Source organism: Opisthocomus hoazin, chromosome 3 (genome assembly GCF_030867145.1).
Source record: "Opisthocomus hoazin isolate bOpiHoa1 chromosome 3, bOpiHoa1.hap1, whole genome shotgun sequence".
In the NCBI taxonomy this organism is placed as follows: Eukaryota; Metazoa; Chordata; class Aves; order Opisthocomiformes; family Opisthocomidae; genus Opisthocomus; species Opisthocomus hoazin.
Window position 1 is genome coordinate 6,132,404 of NC_134416.1, and position 17,079 is coordinate 6,149,482.

Sequence of the window (17,079 nt, forward strand, 5' to 3'; positions counted from 1 at the left end):
CTCTCACTGAAATGGGACTATGCATCCATCCTACTTGCACTACATACACTAGAACAGTGCTGTCTGCCAACTCCCCAGGATGCTAAGAATGCCTTCTAGAGCTCTGGGCTTGCAATTCAGCTGTTTGGACACAGGTGGGATTTAGAGGCTTTCCTACAGGTACATGCTTTACAGGGGTTTGTAAACAATAGTGCTCTTTTCCTAATACAGAAGACATGCAGATCTGGACAATTTTCATGTCCTGTGTTCAGTGACGCATGTTTAATTCTGCGGGTTAGACCATATGGGGGCTTAGGTCAGGGTCCTTCGGTTGTCCAGCATCTTTTTAGCTCTTGGTTTCTCATCTATCTCTTTCTCACCTCATCCTTCCCACCAACTCTTCCCCTCACTGCTTTTCTAATTTTCTTTGGGTGATCCCAACAGAAAGGATCAATATGTCCCTTTCTTTTTCTGCCTCCTTCATCTGCATCTCCGTCAGAGCCTTCCTAACACTTTGGTCATCTTCTGGGGAGAAACATTGCTTCAAACCCTATTTCAGTTATTAAACTGGAGTTAGGGTCTAATATCCTCTCTTAAAAGCATCTTGAGATATTTCAGTTGAACGGGACCTTGTCTATTTTATTATCATCTGGTGTTGCTTATTGGAGCCATACTTAGGCTACTACATTCATGATGCATCAGTTTCATAACACCAGTGGGACTTGTGCTGTATGTAGATGACATGTCACCTAACGTGTTGATTGCTCATTGTTGCTGTGTTCCTGATTCAGCAAGATATCAAAGCATGTGCCTAATATTAAGCACATTGTAGACCTATTGATTACATCTTATTCAGTTGCACATCTGCCTGGGGAACTGGGTAAACCTGTGTCCAGATGCACAGTCAGCATCTGAACCCACAAATTTGAGATTGAGGCCCCTGTCCCATTACGTTGCATGGGCCATCACCACTGGCTCCCAGGAACCCTGGTACAAGGAGAAAACATATCAACAAAATCTGACACTGTCATTTTAATACGTGAGGGATAGATATATACAGTCTGGGAGTGCAGAAGATCCTCTCAGGCCAGTATGTGCTCGGTGGTATCTATACCAACTACAGTAATGAATCTTGAAGGCATAAATCCTGTGCATAGACTCCTTGGGAAATCACGTTAAACCCAAAGGCTGTGCCCAGTAGCTGTGAACTAGGCGAGACAGTGCTCAACCACTGCCTGCTTGCAGTTGCTCTTCCAAGTGTTTCTCTTCCAAGGGCTGGTACCAGCACAGGCTGCGCCAACATCCTCCCAGCCTCCCCATCTCCACATCCACAGGAAATCTCCCCAGGAACTGTTCGGAAATTACTTGGCATAAGGGAAGGCATATGTTAACGATGAGGAAACACAGCAGCACTTTTGTGATGAGGGAGCGCTGAATCCTCTGAAGACAAGAAATCGTTACAGCCCAGTGTGCTCTGATGTCACAACTGAAGAAGGCCAGTTTCAGTCCCTTTTCAGCATATATTCAGTTTGAACAAAACAACATAGACACTGCCAGAAAGAAATCAGGCCAACTATTGAAGCAGATTAACAATGAGCATCTTGTTAATGGCTATGAGGATGCCATCACTAATCTGTGTCAGAAACAGGACACTTTGCTGTCCAAAGTCTGCCCATGTTCTTACAGAACAATCGAGGATGATGGCTGGAGTCATGCCATGATCTGGTTTAGGCATCTGCCTACCACCACCTTTCCCAAGAGCTCAGATCCAGAGCACAGAGGCCATTCCCTCCCCATCCCTTTGCCTGATTCACCTCTTCACGTGGCCACACCAGGATGAACCCGTGCAATGGGTTTGGGTTGAAAAGGGGAAAGAAAAGGCAAGGAAGTATTTTCTTTTAGTGTGTGTACACATGTGTGAGGGCATTATCGATGTGCAGCTGTGTCATTGCAGACTCTTGAAGCCTGTGAGGTTGCAGCATCCATCATAGACACATTTGTAGGGCTTTTCAGGGCAGCACAGGGGTAAATATAAATATAAATATAAGTGTAAATGTAAATGTAAGGGAGGGTAGAAATGCAGAGAGAAATAGTACAGGGCTACACCAGAGACACCTCTGCAAGGTGCCCAAAGTTAACTGAGATGAATCAAGGCCAAATGGGTTTTGTAACTGCAACAACATTAAAAATAGGTTACGCTGTGTATTAAGATTTCATTTATAAATTGTTTATAAAGCATTCATAAATGTTAGATGTGGTAAGCACGTTATGCACACAAATACTTTGTGTTCCAGCATTATCGATGGCGGTATATACAGCAACTGCAGGTATTATGGATGGTTAAGTCACAGCTCTAGAGACCAACAGTTCAATAGCAATTTACAATAAATGATTCAGCAATCACCTAAAAATGTATTAAGCATTTATATGTTCTTTATAAATTGAGCCTTAATATGGAGTGTGACCTTAAGAAGTGTGAAACAGGGAACTTTTCCCCTTTCATTTTTTTTTTCTTTCTAAAAAAAATTTAAAATACCTCTCAAATCACCAGTTTAACGATGATTGTGCTTTCCTTCACCTCTGGCTCGAGAGAGGCCACAGGCTCCTGACGGTTAAAAGGGATTCATGGAATGAGTGCAGCATTTGGATGTGCTCCCCTCTGCCTGCAAATATGTTTTGTGTCAGTTGGGGGTAGAGGCTCCAGGGACGCAAAAGGATATCACTCCAGAAGGATGTCACCTTGCCAGCCTTTGGCCTTGCTCAGTTGGATGTCTGAAGCTCCCTCGAGGAAGCACAAGCGCAAAGGTAATGGGAGTGTTAAAGTAAGTAAAGAGCACAGCAGAAGAGCTATGAAATGAGCCTTGAACAGGATAATTTAATTCATTAAAATAAACCCTGCAGCCAGCTCTGTGGGCATTCACTTGTGTGGGAGATGCCACTAGAGAAGATGCCACCAGAGCAGATGCCACCGTTGCAGACCCCCAGCACAAGGCAGACCTCCTTCCCTACCATGTCATCTGCAATGTTAAAAAAAGCCTGGAAAAAGGTGTAAAGGTGTAAAGCCTGCCCATCCCATCTCAGTTCTCACTCCATTGGAGAGCAGAGCCCCTCGAGACTCTTTTTGTTAGTGGAAGAGACACAAGATACTCCTGCCTTTCTACACTTGGCTGAAGTCCTGGCCAGGGCTGTGTCTTTACAAGTCTCTTGAGGGCATTGCAGGGACCTGGCCCAGGTCTGTGATATTTGAATTGTGTGTAGATATTAGCAACTTCCATGTGGTGTCAGAACAAAGCCGTTGGATAATGAGCATTGAAATCTACCACAAAAGCAAGACAAAGTATGTGCAAATGCTTTGGGATATTATTTTCAAGACAAATACTGGGTAAATCTACCAGATTTTCCCTTTAGTATAGCTCTCCAAATGTTGCTGCTGTTGGTTTCGATATAAAATCATGTCCTTTAATGCTTGTGGCCAGTCCATATTGGGGGCTTGGGGTCAGACAAGCTCTGCTGGGAGAAACAACAGGAGGGATCAGTGATGTTATTAACACAGGCTCCTTTATTTAAAACCACTGGATATGGACAGGAGTCACATGGTGAGCTGTTGTGATTTACAGGGCAGTCATCTGTGCTCCCCAGGAAATCCACAGGGAGAAAGGGGCTCTGTGAGGAAGGAATCCAGCCATCTTTATGCAAACACTCACCCTGCATCAGAAAAGTCATGTTTCCAACCTGAAATGCCTATTTTTTTGTCAGTGGCTACAAAGAGAAGCCAAGGTGACTGAGATGGAGACATCTGCTTACCAGACCACTGCATTCGGGTGAGATAAATCCCCCTGCCCTGTCCCATCAAACGAGGATGAAGTTAGCAAATATGTTTACGAGTTTGAAAGGACCTGGGGAGATACCTCTGTGTGCAAACAGCATGAGCACAGAAGACTCTTTTCTTTGGAGGTGAGCTAGGACAAAAGCCTTTCCGTCCACATCCAGGGTGCAGCTCCGTGGGCTCCAGGCTGGTACATGGGCTCTTCAGCGCTGCTGTGCTACAAATATCAGGACTACGGCTCATTCCCAGTATTTTTCCTTTTCGCTTGTGCTCACCATCGGCCAGGTGCGCAGTGACCTTCCGGGCGAGCAGGGCATCACGCGGCACGTCAGCGAGGAGCCATGTGATGGGGAAATACAGGTCTCCTGGGGACGGCCGATGTGAAATGTCCAGGGGAAGGGGGAAACCTGCTGCTGCTTTATCGTGGCTTTGCGCAGACCTGCTCTGATGAGACCCCTCGGCTGAGAGGCGTTTTGAGCTGTCACGGCATAAGCATGGTCATATTTTCCCTCTCCCTTTTCCCCGGGGCCCCTCGCTGCGCTGTAGATAAGGCAGGCAGTGTTTTGGCAGCTGGGAGGTGATGCTCTATCTGTTTGCACATATAGGGCGCTAATGGAAATGTGCCACCCATCGTCCTTACTGGGGTTTAACTTGCCTCTCCTCGTCCCGCCGGGGACATTGGCTGGTTCCTTTGGTGGCAAAGCAAAGAGCAACAATGCCAGGCACAACCCAGGCAGACGTCTGCATGCAAAATGGAAAAAGCCCCTGCATCAGTCTTGCTTACGCTCTGTTGTAAGGCTTGGCTGCACACCTCTTTTCCCCTCTGCCTCTTTAGATTTCAAATTTCAGGGATTTTTTCCTGATGTCAGATTTATTTATTTATTTTGTAATCCCTCCCTCTGCTTTGTGTCACTTTTCTGCAGCTGAACCGTACCGTTTTGTCCATTTGACCTAACCCTCGGTTTCTGGGTTTGGAGTTTCTGGGTCAGAGAGAGTCCTGGGGTCTGTACCACAGCCGAAGTCCTCCTGTCTGTTTTCAAGTGCATCCTTCACCTGCTGAAGGCTTGTCCGCCTCCTGCCCTGCTCTGCTGCCTGCGTTGCTTCAAGATTAGGCACTAGGAGGAGAATAAAAGCCCTGCCTGGCTGGGCTCTCCCTTCAGACCTGGCCCATCTTGTTTGAATTAGCTCATGATACTGTTGTCCGCTCTTCCTTTATTTATCAGTCTTCCCACTGGCTCCCAATGACCCCGCAGGCAAGACTTTGGTTCTGGTGTCCTTGGTGCATTGGAGAGGAGGGAGGAGAAAAGGAGATTTAGTATCACCTTACTATCTCCTGCAAAATCCTGGTTTTGTTGCTTAGTGACAACATCTTTATACGCAGTCCCAGTGCTACATGTAAAATACTGAATGCGAAGCGCTGCTGTGCAGCAAGAAGTTAAGCTTTGCTAAATGCCACATCTCCCTGCTCAGTGCTGGTGATGTGGCTCCCAGCTCCTCTTCCAAACACCAAAGGGCACATCAGGTCTTAGCACTGCAGGTTGGCACAGGTCCCCTCCCCAGCTCCATGGCAGCATGGCGCTTTGCTGAAGCAGTGGTGGTGGTCTCGGCCTCTCTGCCATACTCAGGACATCCCAAATATTGCTGGTGTCCAGGTGGGTGGGCTCTGGGGGCAGATTCAGACTGCCTAGGAGGACAGTGTCCCTCAGACCACCTTGCAGAGCCCAGGAGTAGGTGGCAACCATCTCACATGTGTAGACACGGCCTCGCTTCACTCGACCTGAAGTTTATTTTTACTTCACAGTCTGTCCCAGAAGGAAACACTTCAGCAGCTCTATTTCTCACTTGCACCTGAAGATATAAAGAGGACTCCTAACTGTTTTCAAGCCTCCGTCTTGGTGATACTATAATTCACATCAAGCGAGGAGGCCCTGGAGCTATGTGCGGTCCAACTCTGCAGTGACAACTGCAGTGTGTACCAACCCCAACGACTCGAGCAAGGAAGCACGTTGCCTAGCCACATGCCTTTCCCTCACCTTGTGCACCTTGTGCTTGTGGGTCCAACAAAACTAAACTAGAATAGAATAGAATAGAATAGAATAGAATAGAATAGAATAGAATAGAATAGAATAGAATAGAAATTTCAGTTGGAAAGGGCTTAGAACGATCATCCAGTCCAACAGCCTGACCACTTTAGGGCTGACAAAAAGTTAGAGAATGTTATTAAGGGCATTGTCCAAATGCCTTTTAAACACTGACAGGCTTGAGGCATTGACCACCTCTCTAGGAAGCCTGTTCCAGTGTTTGACCTCCCTCTCAGTAAAGAAATATCCCCCTCTCACCCCAAACCCAAGCAATGTGAAGTGGCAACAATCAATGAATCAGGATCGGGCTGCCGCCTCCGTAGCACATGGTAGCAGTGAGAAGTGGAGTGGTTTTTCTGTGCCTCCTCAGCATCTCCTCTGTGGCAGGAGCAATTAGCAACTGCTCATCTGTCACTCCAGCAAAGCAAAGCTGGGAGACACATGTCTGGCCTCTGGCTTGTGACCCACCTTGTTACCGGTAACTGGATGTGCGAGACAAGTAAGCCAAAACCAAAACAGTGGCAAAATCCACCAGCTGTATCAGAGAGAAGAGCTCAGGGATGAATGCCTGGTTCAACTGAAATGAAGCGGCTGCTGTATGAAAACGCATATTTCATGGGCTACCTGTGACTGACAATGCACCAAATGTATTTTGGACGGTCTGCCTTGCTAGTAAACTCTGCCTAATTGACTCCGGGGACTGAAGTGGTTGCAGCAGCCTTGGCTACACCAACAAAATATTCCATTTTTCCTTGTTTGATATCGTTTCCTACAAGGCGGCACACTCTCAGCCGAAAGCCTCATTGCTGTTCTTATAACAAAAGAAAGATCTCCTCTCGATTTAGGTAAAGTCTCCATTTGCATTAAGAATGCCCAGGGGATGTGGATACATGAACATGCTTTATCCGAGGGAAATGTTGAGTAGGGTTCCTGGTAAGCCCCAGCTTCTCTGTCTCAGAAAAAAAAACCAAAACCCCAAACAAGTCAGGGCTGTAGCAACACAGTTGGCCTTTTTTTTATCTGCCACGCTGGGCAGCAAACCCGCACCTGCGATGGTGCACAGGAGGGCTGTAACAGCGAGAACATGCCTCTGGAATGGATTTAGAGGTAATAAGAAATCATCTTAATGTGACTGTTGAATGTACAAGGGATCCGGTAATAGTTACCACAGGTACACTTTCATTAACTCCCTTTAATTTAAAAGCTCAGTGTTTGCAGCCATCTTTTACGGGCAAGAAAAAGTCAAATCAAATAAAAAAAAAATCTTACGGAAGTGCGTTGCTGCCGCTTCCCCAGGATCTGTACAGCGCAGCCTGAAATCTGTCCGCAGTGATCCCTCCAGCCAGGTCCCGCGGCCCTGCGATGGGCCAGCCGGGCTCTGCCAGCCCTGCGGTGCCACTGAAACGCCCCGTCTCATCCATCACCCCCTTATCAATTCACAGCAGGGACCCATGCTTGCCACGTACAAACAGGGCTTGGGTGGGACCTTTCCAGGGAGCAAAACACAGGTGACAGCACCTACCACGTCACCAGAGCTGCTGCTTTTCCCGGTGCTCATGGTGAGATAGGGAGCACGGTCCAGGCTTGCAGCAATAATGTTCCTCCACCCAGGAACAACCCATGTTCATACCTATTGGGGGGAAAAAAAAAAAGAAAAAATAAAATAGATTATTTAATACTCAAACGTAGTATAATTCTGCAACAAAAACCTAATTTATATAATCAGGATGGAATGTAACTATCCTGAAAGTTAATAAAATATTTAACCTACACAATACATTAGCTGCACAAATCAATAAACATGCCAGAGAAATCAGGGATGTCAAATCCCAGAGCTTATGAGACCTGTGATTGCTGAGTGGGGGGTGACAGACAATTGCTTCAACACATCGTTGGCCCCTTTCCTCCTCCACTCCCCACTCTCCCTGCAGAGGTTACACTCAATGCTGGCAGTGGGCACAGAGAAAAGCCGACCCAGCTATGTGCTGGTTGACTTTACAACAGCTTGCTCCTGGTTTTTCTGTGAGCAATTCAGCTTTATGAAAGCCTTCATACATATGCAGGCATTTCAGAGGGCAAACGCCAGGAAGGTTGTAGGAAATTTCAGTGCCGTGATGGAGTGTTCCTGTGGCTGCAGTAGGAAATGCCTTTATTTGCGGAAGCAGGATGAGGGGTGGAGACACAGAAAGGAAAATTGGTTTGGTTCAGGAAAGGTTTATTAAAGGAAAATAACCCAACTGCTAGATGCTATCAGTGTTGTGAATCATGCACATTTCCAGCTCAGCTTCAATGGAGGACTGAGAGTAGCACACAGCTCTGTAGGGAGTGTGGTGTAACAGCGTGGCGACTTTTGGGGACAGCTGGGGGGGTTTAGGGATAAATGTCCCATAGCTGCATTGCTTCATGTATCTCACCTTGTGGTTGAGGCTTCCCATGCCCTTTCTGCTCTGAGCATGGATGACCATCAGATGACAAGACTTACAGTAACAGGAGGGCGACAAATGGGTGGAATATATTAAAATAATTTGAAATGCAGAACCAGAGAGAGAAATGGGGAAGAAGGATTGAACATGCATGGCTTATGGAGAGATGTGGGCCTTTGTGGTATGTAGGGAGCTTGCCTTAAGCTGCTCACAAGAGACCTAGCAGGCAGCCTAAGCCCAAAGCCCCAGGTGATGGGCTTCCAACAGCTTTTCTCTGGAAGCTGAATCCTATGCCAGACAAAGCTGATTTGTGGGGCTGGAGGGAGAGAAAGCCCAGGATGTAGCAGGAACTGTGGCATGCACTGAGGACTGGGATATACCTGCCTTCCCCAAGGTGGTGTGTGAGGGCTGCTCTGACCCTGCTCCCAAAACTGGCTCTTCAAGGGCCTTGTGTGCCTCTGGGTCTTGTTTTCTGTCATCCTATTCATCCTTCCCCTTGCCACTCGCACAGGCTGCAAGGACACGCTTGGAGCAGGCACAGAGAAAGGTGGTGTCTTTCCCCACCCCATCACAGAAGGTTGTAGATGGTTCCAGCTGGGCCCACCTCAAAAAAGTAAAGGGTCCAGGGCTGGGAGTTTTTATGGGATAAAATAGGAATGCAAAGGTACTTGCGGTTACCACAGAGGAAGGAAATATGTATATATGAGTGTCTTCTGGGTGCTTTCTCTGTGGTATATCCTGGATATCTCCTTGCCTTTTGTTGACCTTCACATCATCACTAGCTTGAGCAGAAGCTGACATGGGCTGTGGTGTGGGAAATGTGGGATGAGGGGCTTCTCTGGACAAGGGAGAGCTGAGATCTCTTCTTCCTGAAGATGATGATATGAAATGAAGTGGGTATTACTCACTGTCATGTATCACTTTGCAGGCAAGATCTCAGTAAGGGCAGGGGTTCAACATCAGTGAGGCTGGTTGATTGATAGGCAAAGAAATTGTTTCGTGCTAAAACCAGTGTCTGGAGAAAGGACTTGGCAAGGAAATTTGAGTCACAAACTGAACCTCTCCATGCTTTGTGTAATAACGATAACACAGTCAATCTGGACTTTACTTCACACACTGGAGCCCTCCCAGGGCTACTCTGGGCATAGCAGCCTGAAGCACATTGCTGTTTTCTCTCCAGCACTTGTGTCGTTTTCCCATCTCTCCTTTCTGGCTTGTTCACAATCTGGTTTAGCTCCACCTGCCATCTGGAGTGACCATGTCCCCTTTGCAGTTGGGTACCAGGACTCTCTGGGCCCACAGAAGCAAAGAGGAGGACTTTGTATGCAGAAATGGCAAACACCAAGCTGCAACAAGGAGGCCAGGTGGGCCTGACCCCAGTGTCTGAAAAGTGGGTTGTCATCCATCTGAGAGCCTCTGGCCTGCAGGTTGAGCAGGAGAACAGGCATCTCAATGGAAAACATCTCAATGGAAAACAGAAGGCTTCTATCTTTGTAAATCCCAACCCACCATGGGCTGTGACCCCCACAAAACATCTCAGTATGGTAAATGCCTGCTTATCCAAACCCTTCTCTTGTAACCTCTAATGCTTTGCCCTAGGCTCAGCAGGATCCTCAGAGCCATCAGGTTTGGTCTCTGCAAAGTGGAATCAAATCCACCTTTTCTTGCAAGGGGCTTTGTAGGGCACAGCTTCCCCAAGGCTCCGAGTTTCATTCACCTGCACACAACTTTTCACTGTCCCTCCCCTAGCCCCGCATGCGTGTGGTAGCCCTCCCTGCTGAGGGCTCTCCCTTGGTACATTTGGTAGCTTGGGCTTCATTTCTGCAGGCAATGAGGGACCACAGCCTGTGAAAGGACCTTGCAGGGCTGCAGCTTTCTGAATACTGATTTTTGTAGCAGAAGCACCAGTGCTGCCAGAAACTCCTGCAGGCTTCGAGTACCTTGAAGGATGACGAGCAGTGCAAGTGCCACTATTCCTCCATGAAAGCTGGAGGAAGCCTGTCCCCATGCAAGGGGCACCTGGCACACGAATTTTGTCTGAGCAAGCCGTAAAGGATTTCTTAGCCTCGCAGTGTCTTGTCCATATGCTGCGGAGCGGCTGGCACACATCTTGGCAAGGTGAGTCACACCTGTACTCTACTTTTGAACACAAGGCACTACACACAAAATGCTCTCGGGTGGTTTTGGCAAGCAGCTTCATCCTGGTACCCCCCCCTGCATCTCCCCTTAGCTACAGCACCTTGTGTAACTGAGAAATATGGCATATTTATCCCATACCTCAGGCCGTCTCTATGCTCTTTCACTGTACCTTGGAAACCAAACTTCTATTCTTGCCAACAAATCACTTTCAGACGAACGGGGGAGTGTGTGGTAGCTTGGATTTCTTTTCATTTTTTTTTTTTAAGAAATTTTTTGCAATCTAAGAAAAGACTTGAGGATCTATTTTTAAAGATTATATCCCCCCTCCACCCACTGAGCTGCAAAAACTGAATAATTTGGCTTGATGAGAATATTAGTAAAGCAGTCACACTCGGTAGGGTGCACTTCTTAAAACTATGTTGCATAATGGGACAAGCAGTGAGCAGAACACAACAAAACGCAGTGGGGCTGGGGTTTTCTGTAGTATGTAAACTAAAAAGTCTTGTCTTCAGCCAGGATTTATCACCAACTAGTTTGCAGTAACCCATGCCCTGACCTTTCCTGCTTTTGTCTACCAAATCCATCTGTCCTAGAGGTACGCTAAAGCATGGTTAATACGATGTTTTGCGGGAAATGTAACTGCTAAAGCAATCTCTTTCCTCTCCTTGATGTATTTTGGTATTTGAGAAAACCAATAAGTACAGTAATGGCAATGATATGCCTGTAAGATGATTTGATAAGTGCGGTTTTGTCATTATAGTCTGGGGGAATTGCATTAGCTCTAATGAAATCCTATAGGACTTTAGTGAGGATAATAACTTTAAAATGTTGTTATTAGTAACATTGTTGATTCTATTCTGAGATCTGCGATGTTAACAAAATAGATGTAAGAAAAAAATTTCATTTGATTCGGTTGAAGGCTACTGTGTTCAAGGAAAAATGTAGCACTTTCTAGATTTTATTGAAAGTCCTTGGGAATCAGCCACCCACCCAGGGTGTACCAAGTGATTAATGCTGGTCATGTGCTATTTATCCCTGAAAATGTAATCACAAGCTGATTATTTTGTTCAACACATTTTTGGTGATTTGATTAAGAAGCTGCGTGGACTGAACAGATTCAAAGGAAAACACATGGAAGAGGAGTTGAAAGACAAAGGTTGCCGCTAGGTAAGGATGTTCTTGGGACCTTGTGTTTTGGTTTCGGCTGCCGCCGGCAACAAAAGCGCCACGCGGCCGCCCCTCCCCCCGCCGGCGTGCGGAGGAGAATGGAAAGAAAGAGGCAGAAACTGGTGGGTCGGGATAAGGGCAGTTTAACAGAACAGCAAACAGAGGGAAAACAGGAACAACAACGATACAGATAAGGAGAAAACACAACCACGAACCGTACAACAGCCGCTCTCCCGAAACCGGACCGGCGCTGCGCCCGCCCAAGCCGCGAGAGCCTTCCCGCCGCACCGCCCCCCCCCCCCCCACCGGAACCCAGCGTGACGTCACATGGTATGGAATACCCGGCTCTGTTTGGCCAGGTGGGGTCAGCCCCCACCCCCCGGCTGTGCCCCTTCCTGGAGTCCGGTGAAAATTAACCCTGTTCTGGCCAAACCCAGGACACCTTGGTATAACCAAATATCTCTGATTAAGATTCACCTTTTGCACTGCTTTAGGCTCCTCTGTGTTTGCATCTATCTTAAAAGAAGTGGGCTAAGTTGATGAAGGTAGATGAAGGAATATAGCCTTATTCTGCAGACCTTTGTGCAGCTATAAGAACTAAGATTGAACTTCAAGTCCACAGAACACGTAGGGGAGAAGGGGAAGAAAAAGGCGAAGATTTGATGTGAGGTTTAACATTTGAAGAAGAGAGGTGTTCATTCTGAGCTGAGCTCCTCGCTTTGAATGACCACTCTTTGTGCCTGCCTTGGGATCCAGCAAGCAGGAACCTTTGGAATAAAATAATAAAATAATAATGTTTATGTGGCTCTTTGCATCGGCATGTAATGAAGCACATTGAAAGATGGGTTTGTGTGACAAGCCTTGCTACTGAGACAGGGGTACAAGAGCACAGAACTTTTGATTAGCTAGCAACCACAGTACCACCAGGTCCTGGGACGGATGTTCTCTAGCCTACTGCTTCTTTCTGATTTCCTTAGCTAATCTGTGCTGTCCTACAAGATGTTTGGTACAAGATTAAAAAAGAAAGATGTTTTCTGCTTTAAAAACTTTCTGTCTTTCTTGGGTGGTTTTTGTTTGTTTAGTTTCTTGTGTGGTTTTTTTTTAAAGAGCTGAGATGTACAGCGACAGCTGAGGTACCCTCTCTGGCAGGTGTTGGATACAAAGCCTAGAAGGAGTCTTGTGAGAACCAGGACGTGGGTCTGAATCAGCCACAGAAAAGCCATGAGCTGTGTGTCTGAAAATCTGCTGGCCTTACGCTGGCAATTACAGGAAGCAGAAGAGGAGACCATGCCTGCATGTGAATGCAAAACAGTTGATGTGAGAATGGAAGTTTATCCTAATTAACTGAGTGAAAGCAAATTCAATTTGTCTGGCAACATGTGCATGTTGGATTCAGTTTGCCTAATAATGGTTTGAATTTAACCTTGTTAAGAAGAGAACTGGGATCCAGGACATAATGCCTGGGATTTGATGGGACACTTCACCCATGAGGTGTCTGTCCCTGTCTGGGGAAGCAACTCAGGAAGAAACATAGAATACAAGATGACGCAAAGAGTTCCCAACTTTTCCCTGCTGTGTGGCAACTAGTTTTGCAATTAGAGACACTGACTGTGTCGAGGGTAAAAGACGGTTAATGTTCAGAGGTCTACAGATGGTAAGTAGTCTTTGGCACTTTTTGGCTTTGCATGGGCTCAGATGACATTCAAACGTGTTGTGTTCAGCCAGCTAGCTGAAGGACGGGAGAGAGGGTTTGACAGGCCTTCAAAGGAGCTGGTGTTTTAGCCTGGGAGCTTAAAACAAGGTGAACATATTCATACAAAAATCAACCTTTTGTTGAGTCCTGTCATTCACAGTCTCTCTGACAGCTATTTGATTTGGAGGCAGTTACTTTGTTGTTTTTTTGACTGTGTTTCTCATGGAGGTGGTTCCTCTTTGCTTCCTAATCATTGGCTGAGATTTTCTCACTGAATAAATGTCTCCATCTGTGCTTTCTGTACCAAATCCCGTCTGCTCCCTTACCCTCTTCTGGAGTCCCATTCGTACCTTCCACCACTTGCCACTTTTTGGATGCTTCTTGGTATCCTGCGCTGCATTAAGAAGAGTGTGGCAGCAGGTCGAGGGAGATTCTCCTCCACCTCTACTCTGCCCTAGTGAGGCCCCATCGGGAGTACTGTGTCCAGTTTAGGGGTCCCCAGTTCAAGAAAGATGAGGAGCTACTGGAGAGAGTCCAGAGGAGGGCTACAAAGATGATGAGGGGACTGGAGCATCTCTCCTACAAGGAAAGGCTGAGGGAGCTGGGCCTGTTTAGCCTGAAGAAGAGAAGGCTGAGAGGGGACCTTGTAAATGCCTACAAATATCTGAAGGGTGGGTGTCAGGAGGATGGGGCCAAGCTCTTTTCAGTGGTGCCCAGTGACAGGACAAGGGGCAATGGGCACAAACTGAAGCAGAGGAAGTTCCATCTGAACATGAGGAAGAACTTCTTCCCTCTGAGGGTGATGGAGCCCTGGAACAGGTTGCCCAGGGAGGTTGTGGAGTCTCCTTCTCTGGAGATATTCAAGACCCTCCTGGACAAGGTCCTGTGCAGCCTGCTGTAGGTGACCCTGCTTCGGCAGGGGGGTTGGACTAGATGACCCACAGAGGTCCCTTCCAACCCCAAACATTCTGAGATTCTGTGATGCTGCCCTCTGTGGCAGGCACACAGCATCAGCTAAGGACTTTTGGCATGCAATGCCTCTCTCCAAGTAGCTTTTTTCATGTGTTCCATAGTCCTTGCCTCCAGGCCTTCCCAAGACACCTCTGTCCCAGTCCTCTCCTGCCTTTCCTGGCCATCCCACCAACATACATTTTGTCCTTCCCCATTTTCCACTTTTTACTGGAGCTACAGAGAAATTCATCGTCTTCTCACATTACGTCTGATCAGTGACTCTTTTGGATCCTATGGATGGTGTTAACACCTCTAGATGGACATTTTGTGGGCACTCCACTCTCATACTGCTCCTCCTGATTTGTTGCTGCTTCTTGAATAAAAGAATATGTGATGCTGCACTGTTGTCTGAGATGGGTGATGAAGGTCTTTTTGTCTTCTCTCTGCTAGGTCTAAAGCAGCACTGTTCTTCACACCACTTAAACCCACAACACAAGTGCCATGTTTGAGTTTGGCCATCCTTCCCCCTGAGATCCCTGCCCTCTCCAATTGATCGGGCCACCACACTGATGCACTGCTTGCTGTAACAGCTGTACCTGACAGTTTTCTTTACTGCCTCTCTGAAGCTTTTAAAGTGTGTGTGAGAGAGTCCAGCTCTTTCTGTTTGTGGTGGGAGATGCCTATAACAGTTTTGGATGTCATTAAAATAGTAGAGGGCAGAGATTATTTCACAAGATAAAGGATATCTTGCAGGCAAAATCTCCTCTCAGGAGACAGCCAGCACATCTGGAGGAGAAATGTGTTAAATACCCAAAAGCCAAGCTGCACTTGGTGTAGTATGGCATGGGTCTACTAAAGTCAAAGAAAGAGCACAGATCCAAATCATCTGAGTCTTCAGCATCTGAAAGACTTCGTATAGGCTTCAGGTGAGATTGGTTTTGCACTAAACAAACCAGTAGTTCTCCGTTTTTTTAAAGATCATCATAAGATTGGAAAAAAAAAGGTTGCTAACAGTGACACAGAAAATTCTTGCAGCTGGGAAGGAGCCCAGCACAGGCTTAGCTACAGCAGGGGATTTTAGGCAGTTATTGCATCTTTTGGGGGATCAAGAGGCTTCTCTGTAGCACCGCATGGCGCAGTGTGGGACCTGGGGAAGCTATCACGGGGAACAGGACATGCCACCACCGCACTGACTTTGGCTCAGTGGAAACATGATAGAAGCAGGATTTCAGCTGCTCGTCTCTTTGAGACTGCCCCATATGACAGGGTGCTGATGGGATGTGTGTAAGATAGTTGCTGTCAGGGATCCAGAATTGTGCTGGGATCAGCTGAATAAATCCATAGCAGTAGCTGATAACCAGGGATGGTCTTGCTTGTACTGACTCCTAGATATTAACACAGGAGAGTGAGAGATAAGAAACCAGAGAGTCTCGTTTATTGCTGCTTAAGAGAGAGAAAGGCATGTTCAACACTGACATATGTGCTTTTTTTTTTTCAATTATTTTTTTTCCTAAAGCCAGAGAAGCTTTTTGAAAACTATTTCCCACAGAATTGCAAGAGGCTGAGAAATGGAGTTGAACAGAGGAGATGGCTGTAATTTCCCGCAAACCCAAGTAAAGAATTTGTATTGACAAGGCTTCTGCCAGACCACTAAAAAACCCAGCAGCCATTTTTTCACTCCTGATATTGTGCAAGATAACGGAGTCGGCAGCAGTACAGACAACTCCCGCCTCATTAGTCTGACACTGTACTCAATAGGTTCAAAAAAGTCACTGCAGGGGATGGAACCAGAGAGTCTGCAGGGACTGAGTGGTGCACAGGGGCCACCCAGGGAAAACTGAGGGTCTCAGGCTGGAGACTTCTGCTAGCAGGTCTGTTTGGGCAGTCAGAGACCAAAACCACAGCAGGAGGGGGTGTGTGTGTGTGTGTGTGTGCGCAGTTAAGGGATAAAAGTGCTCCTGGCTCTCTCACTGCTGGGGTGACAGAGCTGCTTCTTTCTTCCTGTGGGAAGCCAGTTTATAGATGGTGAATAGTCTCATCCCCTCTCAATGAAGGCTTTAAACTCTTCATTGCTCTACTAGTTACTTTAACGAACTGAATTCTGTGAAATTTCTTATGAGGGCTTAAATTCTTTTTAAAGCCCAATTTGTTAAGAAAACCAGGGCCTTTGTTAATTTGCTAGAGGGAAACTCCAGCAGGAGACTTTGGTGGAGGATGTGCCTGTGGAAAGACAAGGATTCTGAGTGATGGCCAGAGGGAGAAATGCATCGCCTGTGGTCTGTGAACCTACCCCATCTCTGACCACATAGATTTGATACTGTGACAGCTGAAATTATGCTTTCAGTAGGGTTAGATTAAAGGCAGAAGTATGGCCCACGTGGTCCTTTCCCTTTGATGTCTCATTCGGATTCCTTCAAAAAGAATCTGACATGGGCATTTAACTTTCAAGCCACAATCTTGGAGACCATTCAGATCAATAGTGACTGGATTGGTTGCCCTCTCCTGTGTGATCAGAGGGTTCCAAGACATGGACAGATAGGCTCAGGGCATCGCACTGCTTGGATATCCCCATCTTCCTAACCAGAGTCTTTGTTCTAGGCTCAGGGGTGCAATGAAGACATGGCTGGACCTGCATGCTAAATTATCCTCTCATCCTGTAGGTGATCCAATTAAGCCAAATTTGAAGAGAACCAGAGAAGTTCATGCTCTGCCTTGCTGTGCATGAAGTCAGCAAGTTAATAATGGACATTGATCTCTAGGGCTGTCAGTCTGTCTAGGGCTGGGTGGATTTTTTTTTTCATCACATCATTAGGTTTCATA